This window comes from Sorex fumeus, unplaced genomic scaffold (genome assembly GCF_029834395.1).
Source record: "Sorex fumeus unplaced genomic scaffold, SorFum_2.1 ptg000008l, whole genome shotgun sequence".
Taxonomy (NCBI): Eukaryota; Metazoa; Chordata; class Mammalia; order Eulipotyphla; family Soricidae; genus Sorex; species Sorex fumeus.
This window is the reverse complement of record NW_026606065.1, coordinates 78,477,753-78,490,054: the sequence shown is the minus strand read 5'-3', so window position 1 is coordinate 78,490,054 and position 12,302 is coordinate 78,477,753.

Sequence of the window (12,302 nt, the reverse complement as noted above, 5' to 3'; positions counted from 1 at the left end):
TCATGTTTTTTGTTGGTTGGTTTGGATTTAAAGGTGGTGCTTAGAATGTAGCTTCAAAAGATGTTAAAGATGTTGGTAAGGGGCTGGAGAGATAGTACAGTGATAAGGCACTTGTCTTGCAGGCCCTAACCCAGATTCAATCCCCAGCACCCCCGTTGGCTCCTTGAGTACTGCCATTCCTCAGTTACTGGGGCCAGGAATTTGCCCCGGACCATCGCAGAGTGTGGCCCCAAAAAACCAAATAAAGATCTTGATTTTTAAAAAGGGGAGGAGGAGAAAGCCTTCATTAAGGTCACTAGAGGCACGATGAACCCTTTCCTCACTCCTCACTCAGGTACTTAGGAAATTCCAGGGCTTGGTAGGTGCTCTGATGAGAAAGAAACAAATATGTATGAGAAATATACATATTTTCTGTAATTCACAGCCCCACACTCTCCCTCCTAGGGCACTGTAGAACTGTCCTTCTGTTCATCAATTTGTTCGAGCGGGCCCAATTTCATCTCCATCGTGAGACTTGTTACTGTGTTTGGCATATTGAATGCATCATGGGTAGATTGCCAGGCTTTACCGTGTGGGCAAGATACTCTCAGTAGCTTGCTGGGCTCTCCGAGAGGGGCGGAGGAATCGAACCCAGATCGGCCAAGCTGGTTGCATGCAAGGCAAATACCCTATTGCTGTGCTATCTCTCCAGATAGGGAAGCCGAGAAAATCTAGACTGAGAGCACTACAGAAATCTAAGTTTGTGACCCAAACAGGGGAGCACTTCCTAGCACTCGCATGATTTGCTGGTGAGCAGAGCTCTTAGTTTTGGGGCTACCCCTGGTGGTACTCAGGAGTGGTGCTCAGCGGACCAGGAGGTGTTGAGGATCAAACACAGGCTTCCAGCATGCACAGCATACACTCCAGCTCCTTGACCTTCTCTCAAGCGCAGATGTTGCACTGACTGATTTATTTGGTGAAGGCCTGGGGAGTGGCCCCAGGGCCTCACACATGCGAGGGGGGGGGATCTCCCTGGGATACTTTGTGTCATTTTGCAGAGATGTGTTTTTTGCATGAGATGACAGGAGGGGTTCTTCTGGACCGGGCCAAACCTGCACATCTGAAGCTCTCAGAATCTGGGTCAGTACATGGGCTTTGCTTCCTCACGTGTCTCTATCCTGATATTCTTGGATCCTGCCTCCCTTTCATGGAAATCCTGATTCTCACTGAAGCTCAAATCAAAATAAACCTCATTCATTTTTTTTCTAAATTAAAACAAAATTGTTGGGGAAATAAAAGGAGGGAAGGAGAGCGGTAGATTTTTTTTTTAACTTTTAATGAAACACCGTGAGATAGAATTACAGACTTACACACTTTTGTGATGACATTTCAGTCATACAATGGTTGAGTACCCATCCCTCCACCAGTGCTCATTCTCCACCACCAATATTCCCAGTATCCCTCCTACCCCTCCCACCCCATCCCCCCCACCTCTGTGGCAGGCACATTCCCTTTCACTCTCTCTCTCTCTCTCTCCTTTTGGGTGTTATGGTTTGCAAATCAGGTAATACGTGGCCAATGTTTGGTCTATAGTCTACTTTCAACACACATTTCCCATCTCGATAGCTCTTTCTATTCTTCTTTGGGAGACCTGAATAGCGTTCTCATCTTGTTTGCGTAGGGCCCAGGTCTCTGAGGCATATGTTAATGCAGGAAGAACAGTGGAATCAAAGAGATGTGCCCGGAGCCGGAGGTTCTTCGTCCTCTTAGCTATTTCTTCGATGTTCTTGAAGGCGTTCCAAGCCACTCTCTTCCCCCTTCGCAGCTCGGGTGCCAGGTCATTTGTCATGTTGACCTCTCGACCTAGGTACACATAGCTGTTGCATTCGGAGATGGTCGTTCCATTGAGAGCGAATGGGGCGTCAGGAACAAGGCTGTTTCTCATAAACATTGTCTTCGTAAGATTCAGCTGTAGTCCTACCTTTCCACACTCACGGTCAAAGTCGGCCAGCATTTGTGCCGCTTGGCTGATGTTTGGTGTTATTAAAACAATGTCATCAGCAAAGCGGAGGTGGTGTAGTTGCCGACCATCTATCTTCACTCCCATTCCTTCCCATTCCAGTCGTCACATGATGTTCTCGAGGGTGGCACTGAAGAGTTTCGGTGAAATGGTATCACCATGCCGCACCCCTCTCTTGACATCAACGATCACTTCTTTGTAGAATGGAGAGATCCTGGTAGTGAATCCGCAATACAGCTCACGGAGGATCCTGATGTATTGGGCTTGAATGCCCTGATTGGCTAGGGCTTCAATGACCGCTTCCGTCTCAACAGAATCAAAGGCCTTCTTTAAATCAATGAACGTTAAGCAGAGCGGCATCTTGAACTCCCGAGAAACCTCAATGAGCTTGGTTATCGTGTGGATATGGTCGATGGTGCTGAATCCTTTGCGGAACCCTGCTTGCTTGCATGGTTGTCCTTCATCTAGTGTTCTGCCAATCCTATTCAGGATGACTCGGAGTGAACAACTTGTAGATGACAGACAATAGGCAGATCGGGCGATAGTTGCCAATGTCATGGATATCTCCCTTCTTGAACAGTAGTACGGTCCTGCTGGTTTTCCATTGGGACGGAACCTTGCATTCAGACAGGTAGCGAGTGAAGAGCCGAGCCAGTGTATTGATGAGTACTGACGGCAGGTTCTTCAGGTGTTCAGGTCTGACCTTGTCTGGGCCGGGTGCTGTTTGTTTCTTTACCAACGAAATGGTGTGTCGGATTTCGGAAGGGAGAACGTTGGGAACGACATACCCATCCTGTGGAATTTGGTATGTCGGCAAGTGGACATGGCTATCGAAGAGATTTGAGTAGAAGTCATGGATAATCTTCTCCATTGCCGTTCTGGAGGATGTGATGGATCCATCAGGACGTCGGAGGGCAGTCATCTTGGTCTTATAGTTGGCGAAGGACAGGCGGGCATTACGAATACTTTTCCCGGTTTCTGCCGCATCTACCAGTACTTCTGCTCTTCTCTCTGAGGTCTTCCTTGATCGCATCTCTGCACTGCTTTGCAAGCTCAGACGTTAGCTTGCGGTTGCCTGAGGCATGCGCCAAACCACGCTGGCTCAAGAGTTTTCGAAGATAGGCGACTTTTGTTGGCTATCTCTCTCTTGGCGTTCCTCGCACATTCATGGAGGTGCTGAACCAGTCGATCGTATTCCTCGTCAATGTTGTCAACAATGGCATCTTCCCATGTTGCCGCAATAGTACCAAAGAGTTCCCAGTTGGTGGTCATTCTGGAAGTTCTCTTTTTGAACTTTGCAGCCCTTTCTCCCCGCTCTGTGAAGTAGAATTTTGCACGAAGGAGATGGTGGTCTGATCCCGTTCGAAATTTTGGGACAACAGCGACATCAGTCAGGCAAAACCGTCGATTGAATATGATGTGGTCTATTTCATTGTGGAATCGTCCACCGGGAGACTCCCATGTCCATCGTTTAGATTCTGCCTTCTGGAACTGTGAGTTACCATGAATGGTCTTGGTCGACATGATGAACTCAGACAGTCTCTCACCCTGTTCGTTCCATTCTAGGCCATGGGTCCCGATGTGAAGTTCTTCAGCTGATCTTCTCGGTCCTATCTTGGCATTAAAATCACCCACAATGATCTTGTAGAAGGTGTGGTCTTCTTTATAGAACTTCTCTAGCTCCATGTAGAACTTCTCGATTTCTCTTTCATCATAATGAGATGTTGGTGCGTAGACAACGAAGATAGAAACTGCAGGCAGTGAGCCACATCTATTCAAATGTAAACGTCCGATTCGAGTTGTTAGGCATTCAAATGAATCAATGCTCTTGGCCAAGTTTGTGTTGACAAGGACACCGACGCCTCCAACACCTCTTTTATCGCATGTTCCGAGGAACAATTCTTCTCCAGTGTCGAAAACGGCATGGTGAGATTCGTGCCTTCTTGTCTCGGTCAGACCAATGATGTCGTACTTGATCATTCGCGCTTGTACCATCAGGTCCTCGATGGATGCATCTGATGCTAGCGTACGTGCATTGAAAGTACAGACGATCATTTTTGTCTTCCTTCGTTGTGGCAGCCTAGGTCGGCCTTGAGATTTTGTCGGCCTCTCCTTTCTCATCCTTCTCAGTGCTGCCATGTCGGTGAAGCCTTCAGGGTCAGGTGAATGAGACCAGTTGTAGTTACTGGTTTTGGCATATCGAATACACAGCGGATAGCTTGCCAGGCTCTTCCGTGCGGGCGGAATACTCTCGGTAGCTTGCCAGTCTTTCCGAGAGGGATAGAGGCTTTTGGGGTGACCTCTAATCACCCTTGTAGGTGTTACCATATTTGAACCCTATCAAATATGGTACGACAATTCCAGAAGATGGGTATTTAGTGTCTCCCAAAGAAGAATAGAAAGAGCTATGCTTGGAATATCATGTTTCACTCAAATGAGAGAACGAATCCGGAGTTCTGACATCCGTCGACGATCAAGGATCAGGGACGATGTCTCATTTGCCAAGGTGTCGAAAATCAGATAGGTTGGTCACGTAATGAGATTTAAAGACGACCGTTGGACTAGAGCTGTTACTGATTGGATTCCACGGGATGTCAAGAGACCACGTGGCCACCCACCTACCAGATGGTCAGACTTCTTCGTCAAGATCATGAACGATCGGTTTGAGGCCCTTCATGTTCCCGGAGCGAACAGATGCCATTGGGCTACACTAGCACGCGACAGGGACAAATGGAGACATTACTGGCGCCCGCTCGAGCAAATCGATGACTAATGAGAAGTTAAGTGATTAAGTGATTCCCATCTCGAGCGGGGCCTCCACACATCCTTTGCTTGATGGTCCCTTATCTCAGCTGCCTTTTCCCCCAGCCTGTGAGGCCGGCTTCCAAGCCATAGAGGAATCCTCCTGGCCCTTATCCCTACTATCCTTGGGTGTTAGTCTCCCATTATGTTACTTTATATTCGACAAATGAGTGATGTCCTTCTATGTCTGTCCCTCTTTTTCTGACTTATTTCACTCAACATGATACTCTCCATGTCGATCCACTTATATGAAAATTTCATGACTTCATCTTTTCTAACAGCTGCATAGTATTCCATTGTGTAGATGTACCAGAGTTTTGTAGATTTTGATACATGTTCTAGAGAGAACACAGGCTTCCTCAGAATGGAGAGAGCCCAACAGACACCAACATGAAAACATGAAACTACTCCCCTCAAGAGGGGAGATGCAGGCAGCAAGTGTGCAGGCAGTATGGGCACCCGACCTCATTCATTTTATCAAGTCTTCACAGGTAGGTTTTCAAGCAACCTTCATTTCCCTGGTTTTTTTTTTTTCAAATTTTTAATTGGGTATCCATGAGATAGACCATTACAAAACTACTCATGACTGGGTTTCAGTCATACAATGATCCAACACCCATTCCCCCACGAGCATACATTTCCCACCACCAATGTCCCCCATTCCTCTCCCACCATTCCCCAACATCGCCACCTCCTGCCTCTATGTCAGGCACTTTTCTTTTTCCTCTCCCTCTGTGCATTATGATTTGCCATGTAGTACTAAGAGGTCATCATATTTGTTCAGGGCGTTCAGTATTTTCATGGAAAGGTAAGGCTGGAATGGCTTTTTTCAACCGGGTGGCAGCTTTGGGGTGTGGACATGACTGCCAAGGCTTCTGAAGTACAGGGAGATAGGGGTAGGTAGCCCATTCTGACTCCGAGAAAGCCTGGAGATTTCAGTCACAAAACCTGCACACCCAAATTTTCAGCAGATTACATCTCGGTGAGGTCTGTCCTTAGATGGTGGAGTCTGGCCAGGGACATGTTGGTGATTTGGTATTGTGGAATCAAGTGGCTGCCAAGGGCTCTGCTTGGGCAGGCATCAGGCTGACCTGCCTCCTTCTGATTTACCTTGGTCAGTTTAGCCTTGTGTGGGTATGAGATTAACTGCAGCTTCCCATCTCTTCCGAGATTTATTTATGGGTCTCTGCAATAAGGCCGATAAAAGAGCTTCTATAGCCCAGCTGGAAGTGGTTTGTGGGTGTGGCTCCCACATACCTAACTTTTGTCCTTTAAATTTCTTGGGAAATTTGGTCCTGAGTTGTTGGGGTCCAGCCAGAGGCACAGTGGCAATTTGGGGGTATCAGGAAGTCTGAAGGCATCATCAGGGTGCTGATACACTTGCCCTGTGGGTACAGGTTGACCTACTGGTGGTCCTGCACCCCTTCCTTTTTTTTTTTTTTTTTTTGAGGGGAGGCACACCGAACTGTGCTCAAGGCTTATTCCTAGCTTTGTGCTCAGGGATCACTACTGGTGGGGTTCAGGGAACCATATGAGGTGCCAGGGAAAGAACCCAGTTGGCTGAGAGAAAGGGAAGTGCCCTGCCCCCAGTTCTATCCCTCTGGTCCCCCTCTTTTTCTTTTGCATTTTGTTGTCTTGAGTGTTTGGAGAGGTGGTTGGGAAGGGCTGCTTCCGGGGTTGCTCTGTTGCTCAGGGGACCCTGCAGTGCTGGGATCTGAACTGGGGTCAGTTGCATGCAAGGTAAGTGCCTTGACACCAACCCCAGTGCTGTCTTCAAGTATTCTCCTTCTCCTTGTCCAGCAGTGCTCAGGACTTTGGCTTTGTGCTCAGGGATCACTTCTGGTGGGGCTTGGGGGACCATATGGGATTGAACCTGGTTTAGCTATGTGCCAGGCAAGCACCCAACCCATTATACAACTGCTCTGGCCCATTAAGCATCCTTCTTAAAGGCAAATAACATCCCAAAACTTGCATATGGCTGGGCCAAGATGTTTCAGATCTGTAATATATGAGACATTCGTTGAATAGCCTCTCTGTGATCTACCTGCATCTTTGTCCTTTGCAATGTGGCTTTGCAGCAATTTTAACCCAGGGAACTCTAGAGCCTGCCCCTCCATCAAACGTCTGGGACTCGCTTTGACTATGAGAGAATGTGGCAGAAAAATTAGTGTAATGACATGGTTAGACCAGGGGTCTGGCTGCACCATGCACACAGATGTTTGGAGAAAGAAAGTGTGGGTTATTACCAAGTGGATCAGGTAGGAGGCAGGAATTTTTTTGTATTCATCTTCCTGTGCCTATGATTTCTGGAGGTTATATCAGGAAGAGAGACAGGAACTCAGGGTTTGGAGTGATAGTACAGTGGATAGTGTGTTTGCCTTGCATGCGGCTGAGATTCAGGTTTGATTCCTGGCATCCCATATGGTCCCCTGAGAAGTCCCAGGAGTGATTCCTGAGTGCAGAGCCAGGAGTAACCCCTGAGCATCGCTAGGCGTGTGACCCAAACACACACACACACACAGAGAGAGAGAGAGGTAGAGAGAGAGAGACTCAGTTAGGAATGTGTCCGAGGGTGGTGGGACAGGGGTGAGAGTTTAACTTGGCAGCGTTTGATTGGTTCAGCCCATCTTGATAAGCAGGGCCTTGAAGTCATCTGTCATTTGGGCATCTGAATAGGACCGTTTTCCATGGCAGGATGTGGGTGTCTGAATAAGCAAGAGGAAGGATGTGTGTGTGTGTGTGTGTGTGTGTGTGTGTGTGTGTGTGTGTGTGTGTGTTTGACTTTGAAGTTTTTTTCAAAGGGGGATACAATTGGTGGTGCTCAGGGCCTATTCCTGGCTCTGTGCTCTGTGCTCAGAGATCACTTGTGGCAGTACTGGCGTGGCAGTACTGGGGGACCATATGCAATAGTTCCCGGGGATTGAACTGAGGTCAGCAGCATGTGTAGGCAAGCACGTGAACCCCTGTACTATCTTTCTAGGAAAAGTCTCTTGCTGTTGTTTATTTCACATTTTGTTTTTGGGTCACACCCATGGGGGCCGAAGAGGTAAGGGACTTGCATTGCCTGAGGCTGCAGTGGCCATGAGCCTGGTTCAAATGCCTGGCATGGCAGATGGTCACCTGAGGTCTCTGGGATAGACACAGGCCTCCAGTCTGCAAAACGCAAGCTCTGGCCCTCTTTAAACTTGCTCGACTGAAGAGGGATATTTAGCTTGTTGTCCCTTCTCTCCCCTGAGCCCTGTCTCTGCACTTGTTCCCCAGCCCCACCCTCATTCCTGAACTTCCTTGAGACCCCCAGTATCACACCTGAGCACTGAACTACCCAGCTTGGCTGAACACGTATCTCTGAGAGTGGCCCCTAAGCTTCCCGAGCACTGCGGGGGGTTACCCCTCACCAAAAAATAACTAAGAGTCTCAATACACACACACACATACACACACACACACAGTGTCAGAATTAGAAACAAAGCCAAATACAATTGTACAAATCATAAGATCATTAAATGTGAATCTTCCCAGAGCTCCAAGAGCTCCAGGAACCTCTTGGAACCTCTTTTTATCTCCTGGAGTAACTGCCCCGTGGGACCCTTTGCTGCCCTGTGCAGCCTGGTCAGTGTCTCCAGGCTGTCCCTGGAGACTTTCACTCCCCTCAGCCTGGGACCCCCCACACAAACCTCTTAACCCTGTCTTTCCTGTTTCCATCTTGGCAAACCTGTCCTCTAATATTTGATTGAGACCTTAAATAGTTTTGAGACTTGTATAAAATCTATCGTCTTCTCTCAGACTTCATCAATAATTTGGCAAAGTAGTGACTTCTAGCTGAGGAATGTGTCACTTGTAGACTGTCTGAAAATCTGTTGCCTTGGAAATTCCAAGCTTACTACTGAGAAGTTGTTCTTTGCATGTAATTTGCTTTTTTGCTTTTTGTCATCTCTGGAAGCTTCGAGATATTTTGTGTTCAGAGATCATTACTGGCAAAACTCAAGGGACAATTTGGGGTGCTGGGGAATCAAACCTGAGTTGGCTGGGTGCGAGGCAAGTGCCTACCTGCTGTACTACCTCTCTACCCCCAGGTTTAAGATATTTTCTTTGCTCCTTATACTCAGAAACTGGGGCTGGGGCTGGGAATTCAGTTTGGGTCACACCCTACAATGGGTGGGGGGAGGGACTGGCCACTCTGGTCAGAGGCCCCTTAGGCTACAAAGACCAAACTTGAGGGGCTGGAGCGATAGCACAGCGGGTAGGGCGTTTGCCTTGCATGTGGCTGACCCGGGTTCAATCCCCAGCATCCCATATGGTCCCCAAAGCACCGCCAGAAGTAATTCCTGAGTGCAAAGCAAGGAGTAACCCCTGAGCATTGCTGGGTGTGATCCAAAGAGGCAAAAAAAAAAAAAAAAAAAAAAAAAACCCAAAAAAAACCAAAGACCAAACTTGAGCAGTCTCATATAAGGCAAGCTATCTGACCCCCTGTACTATCTGTCTGGCTCCTGGAATTTTATACTATTTTCTAAGGTGGGTTCTCTAAATTTTCCCATGTCTTTTGGTCTTTTCAACTCAGACATGTATTTTTCATTTCTTAGATTATATAGCTCCTTTCTTTCCATTTTTCTATTATTACTTTCTGGATTTCTTCCTAGCTATATATTGGGTCTCCAAAACATGCTGCTCAAGGGCAAAATTCAGCATGATCCGAGCTTTCAGGCAGCTCTCACCCCCGACCTGGTCCAGCTGTTAGGAGTGTGAGATCACACATGCCAGGACCTCGCTGCTTCTGTTTCATGGCTGGAGTCGAGAGGTCGCCTTGTTAGCATGTGGCTGTGTGCTGAAGGTCTGCTGATAACAGAGAGCTGTGTGGGAAACACACTGAAGCATCTGGGTCAGGGACAATCCAAATAAGTACCTGGTTTTTTTTTTTTTTTTTTGCTTTTTGGGTCACACCCGGCAATGCACCGGGGGTTACTTCCTGGCTCTGCACTCAGGAATTATTCCTGGCGGTCCTTGGGGGGACCATACGGGATGCTGGGAATTGAACCCAGGTCGGCCATGTGCAAGGCAAACGCCCTACCCGCTGTACTAACGCTCCAGCCCCATAACTACCTTTTAAAAATTACATCTTATAGATCAAAATGCAGTTTTATGGAGCTGAGGAGCTAGTACAGTGGGGTAGGGCCCTCACCTTGAGTGTAGCTAACCCTGGTTCAACCCCCACAATATGGTCTCCTCTAGGAGTGATCCCTGAACACAGAGCCAGGAGGAAGCCCTGTGCAACTTAAAAACAAACAAAAAAGAACAAAGAGAGAGAAATGTCAACATTGCTGAGCATGGACTGACAGGAGGGCAGAGCTGTCATTCAGCTGTCCTTGAGAAGATAATCTGCTCTCTCCCTTACAAGGACTGGCTTTGTTTTCCCTGATGTCTCTTGGCACAGAGAGTGTGTCTGCTCCCTCCATCTCAGCAGTAGCTGAGTCCAGGCAGGCCGTGTTATTATGTAATACACCCAGCAGGGCACTGCACTCTCTAGGCACGGAGCCTAGATCCTGCCACTCACTCACACGGAGTTACTGCCCAGGCAAATTTCCCAGCAGTCAGGTAACCTTAGCCCCTTCTCTTCCGTTTCTTTGACACATTTCCTTGATGTTGTAAATAACTTAAAAAAAAAAAAAACATGACAGTAGGGGCTGGTGAGATAGTACAGCAAGTAGGTTGTCGACCTGGGTTCCATCCCTGGTATTACATATGGTTCCCTGAACCCCACCAGGATCCTTGAGCAGAGAGGCAGGAGAAGCTCTGAACATAGAAGGATGTGTTCCCATCCCCCGCCCCCAAACAAAAGAAAACCCCAAACACATCAAAACAAAAGAATACAAAAGTAGCTATACGATCCTTCAGGTTATAGGAGGTTAATAATAAGAAGAAACTTTCCATACCCCTCCCCTCTGTTTATTTAATAGCAGCCTGGATTTATTTATTTATTTATTTTTTGCTTTTTGGGTCACACTTACTGCTGGCTCTGCACTCAGGAGTTACTCCTGGCGGTGCTCAGGGGACCATATGGGATGCTGGGAATCGAACCCCGGGTTGGCCGCGTGCAAGGCAAATGCCCTACCCGCTGTGCTATCTCTCCAGCCCCAGCAGCCTGGATTTAATCTGAATGAGGCAGTGTTTCTCTTTTTTTGGCTTTTTGGGTCACACCCTGGGACCATGTGGGATGCTGGGAATAGAACCCAGGTTGACTGCGTGAAAGGCAAACGCCCTACCCGCTGTACTATGGCTCCAGCTCCCAAGGCACTGGTTCTTCTGGGGGCAGTGCAGGAATCTGAAACCCATGGTGCGGTCATTAACCTGCCACTTTTTTTTGAAGCCACACCCAGCAGTGCTCACAGATTACGCCTAGCCAGGAATCATTCCTGGCTGTGCTCAGGAGACCGTATAGGATGCGGGGGATTGAACCGGGTCAGACAAGCGCCTGACCCACTGTACTATCACTCGGACCCCTAACCTGTCACTTTAAATCCTGTTTAAGCTGGTTGCCCACACTCCTTCTACATCACCATTCTTTGAGAAACTATAAGTTGCTTCAGAGCTGACTCTCTATTATCTACCTCGTTCTATTTTTTTGTTTGTCCGTTTTTGAGCTACATCTGGTGATGCTCAGGGGTCACTCCTGGCAGCAGTGCTCAGGGGAACATAAGGGGTGCCGAGGGTTGAACCTGGTTGGCCACGTGCAAGACAAGCATCTCTCCTGTTATACTTTCTCCAGCCTCTATCTGGCTCTATTTCTGCCCTGAGAGTGTGAGATAAACCAACGCAAGTGCTCTGAGAGGGTTTAAAGGGCAAATGCACGAACTTTGCGTGTGAGAGGACCCAGGTCTGATCCCCAACACCTTCAGCCCAAAGAAGACCTAGCCAGGAACAGTCCTGTGCCATCCAGCCTAGCGTCTCTGGGAGCAGCGCTCTGGCCATGACACAGTTAGCAATACGGGGCTTTTGTTTGCTTTTGTACCACCTAGCTGTGCTCAGGGGTGGCTGCTGGCAGTGCTGGGGGCCCATGCCACCAGCTCTACTATCTCTCTGATCCCTCATTTGCTTTATTTGAGGGTAGTGTCAGATCTCTTGGGAAACATTCCATGATCATAAAGACTTTGGGGAGTGACTTTAAACACTGTTCCCCATCCCCTGGCCCCCAAAGGTCCCGGCTCCCCTCCCAGCCCCCCCTCCTCCAGCATGTAAATCACCCGAGAGAAAATACAAAGCGCATTCGGAAGGACCCCCTGTGTTACAAGAGGGGACAGATTTCTGCTGAAGAAGGCTGAGCGCCCTTAGCACCCAGCCTTCTCCACCAGCGCCCGTTGCCTCCCGGCGGGACTCCCACCCTAACCCCATCCCGGAGCCGGTGGACGACTCAGGGCCGCGCTAGACCTGGATGCCGCGGGGTGGGGGTGGGGGGCGGCTCCCACCCAACCTGGCTGGGAAGCAGAAGGCAGACGCCTCTCAGGAGCCG